This window comes from Seriola lalandi, unplaced genomic scaffold, assembly GCF_002814215.2.
Source record: "Seriola lalandi dorsalis isolate HSWRI2012SDOR001 ecotype SW California unplaced genomic scaffold, Sedor1 jcf7180002052121, whole genome shotgun sequence".
In the NCBI taxonomy this organism is placed as follows: domain Eukaryota; kingdom Metazoa; phylum Chordata; class Actinopteri; order Carangiformes; family Carangidae; genus Seriola; species Seriola lalandi.
The window spans coordinates 69,683-72,746 of record NW_019522674.1 but is presented as its reverse complement, the minus strand read 5'-3'; the positions used below and the strand labels follow the sequence as shown (position 1 = coordinate 72,746).

The following is a 3,064-nucleotide window of genomic DNA, read 5'->3' as shown; positions in this document are numbered from 1 at the left end:
AGTGTGCTTTACTTTTATATTTAATTCACATTAAATCGTTAGTTGCATCTACAGCGTCACTTTACTTTAACTAGCTTTACTAACTTTTCTCTGCAGCCTCAGTTTATTCCAAACATTCATGATGATTAATGACACACCAACATTAAGTTCAGCTGAGGTGGCATGATGACTCAGGGAAGTTTGTCGGTGTCTTGCTGGATAAAATAAATTCTTTGGTTTTACCTTCAAGCCTCACAGCAACTCTGCAGAGAAAAGACATGATTAAAACCAGTGTTGTGGACTAACTACTTAAACATAATTAAACTACAAAATAAATATAATTGTAATCTGTTACAGTTACTGAAAAAACATTATAAAACATATCTGTGGATCTGAGGTTTAAACTTCATCCGTTAAATATTAACATGTAGAGGTCATTAGGTCGACACGTCTCTACAAGGCACTGACTAAATGAAATGTATAGAAAAATAATAAGTTACACTGCAGATACTAAAACTATTAATACTGACACTACTGGGACATATATATATGCATAATGTAGTGAATGTGAAATATTTAAATAAAATGTAAGTGATCACATGGAGCTGAATGAGGAAATGATCGACAGGTAGGCCTCGATCACAGACTTCAATTCAACATGGCGGCTGTAAGGTTTATATGAGTCTGATATAAAACATTCTCTGTTGAGAACGAGACGCAGAGAAAACGTTTCCCGGTTGCGTCAAACACCTGAACGTGAACCTGAACGTGCGCTTTTACCTGAAGATTAAACAGAGTCAGTGTGTTTGTGTTTTCTGTCGAGTCTGAGAAAACTGTGTCCGGTTACTGTGATAATAAGAAACTCAGAACGTGAACTCACCAAACGATCAATGATCAATGATCAATCCATTCGTGCCCTCGCGCGGTAAAATGATCGGTGTTAAAGGTTAAAATCGCCTGATCGCTTCTATTGATCCACCCACAGAACCGATGCTACATGGAGCAACTTTAATTACTTGATTTTAAATGCGTTTAATGATGAGCTGAACTTTTTCCTCTGTTCGACCGTCCAGGACGAAACTGAAAGTAACATCATCTAACTACTGAGCAGCGACTATCACACCCGGAAATACCAAAATAAAATCATTAAAACAAAATAAACTAACATGAAAAACGTTGATGGATGATTGTAGATTGATTCCTTGATTTAGTGATTATTTTGGACATATCAGCCTACTACTACTACTACTACTATTACTACTACTACTACTACTACTACCACTAATATTAATAATAATAATAATAATAATAATAATAATAATAATAATAATGAATAGTAGTAGTAAATGTTATCAAATTAATTGACCATGTTCATACTGGGTTTATACAACATTATTAATTCTGATAACTCTAATCACCAAGAATATTAATAACAAATAACAATAATTAATAAAGATGTGTTTAAATACAGTGAAGCCGAATAAGAATACATGATTGAAATTAGATAGAGATATGCTGTAGTATGTGTATTTAAAACATATAATCACATGAATACACCTCCACCCACCTGAATATACTGTACATCATAGTTTATATTTTTATGTTGCACATTGATTTAGACCATAAATATTAAAACTGACTCACCCACTTACCTGCATTATTTATGCTCTCACATACCAATACATATATATACAATATCCATACTGTTTACTTTAATATTATACTGTATTTACTGTACATATGACCAAGAGTGCATAAACATATCCATCTCCATCTCTTTGTTCATACCCCTCACTGATATATATATATGTATATACACATTGTATATCTCTACATATATGTACACTTTACCGCTTTTTGAATTTGGTTTCCTGGTTAGATGCTAAAATGCATTTCATTCTTAGTAAAGTTGAATCTAATCTAATAAAAGTAATATTTTTTTACATTGAAGAAAGTCAATGACTCTTGCACATTTCCGAAACAGCCAACCCACGAATTAATATGACGTACATGTTTTTGGTAAATATAAAATGTTGTGTATTATGTCAAATATCCATTCATATATCACTGAGGGTTTTATTATTACATGTTTCAGGTATATAAACTCTACAAAGTCACTGCTGGTTGCCACAGTGTCATTCTTCACCGCACAATACACACATTGAAACTAATATATTTTTCCACAGTGAATAAGGACAAAAATAGAGACGTTTAAATACACAGAAAACATTAAGGGACAAACCCCAAAAACAAACAACAAATAATTCACCATGTATTTACCCCTGTTTTCATCTATTGTCTTGTATAAGCTACTTTTCTGTCAGAAAGTACAAAGCTGGTTTCATTGATTTCTTTAAATTCCAGGTAGTTCACACGCCCCCATTTTTTTTATACCATAGATTATCAGTTCATATTGAGTTCATATTTTATCCACTGAAGAGGAATACATTACTCTACCTGTAGGATTCAAAGACTGACTAGTTTTACTGTAGATTTTGAGGGGTATTCAGCTGGTTGCAATCTGAAACCTCACCACTAGATGGCACCAAATCCCACACACTGGAGCTTTCAGATCAGATGAGAGTGGGGCTGATGTACTGTATATGCACATGTTCCATTTATGTTGTAACTATTACAAACTAGTGTTAATAGACTGATAAAGGGCATCAAGACAAATCGATCATCAACCTCTCTGAGATGAGGATTTACATTTTTGCATCAAGTCCGTCTTTTGTTTCAGGTGACCGTACTTGTCATGTGTATTTTGTAGCAGAGAGATTTGTTGTATAGTTGACCTAGCTCACTTGATATATACACAACTCATGTCAGTTAGCTAGGCTACAGTATTTTCTCCATTGTTTTATGGAGCTAGCTGCTATGTGTCATTTACACCATTTACACCGTTATTCTGTGACTGTTGCTGCATGGATGTCAGCCTACTTTGTGTCAGTGGTTGATATTAACATTATTAATTCTCTAATAAGGTGAAGTACCTGACAATAATAAGTTGCTAATTTTGTTCAGTTTCCAGACACAATGGGGTCATAGGTTCTGATGATCTGTGTCAAAAACCTATCTTCATTAT

The 3,064-nt window shown here is 33.7% G+C and overlaps 1 long non-coding RNA gene across 1 annotated transcript; it reads right to left on the bottom strand.

Annotated features, from left to right (window-relative positions):
- Positions 1 to 208: 208 nt before the first annotated feature.
- On the bottom strand, positions 209 to 1,127 carry LOC147819566 (uncharacterized). The gene is made up of 2 exons (XR_015436805.1): positions 860 to 1,127; positions 209 to 242 (listed from the first exon to the last, which is right to left on the bottom strand). It is a non-coding gene; the product is annotated as an uncharacterized LOC147819566 (long non-coding RNA).
- Positions 1,128 to 3,064: the final 1,937 nt, after the last annotated feature.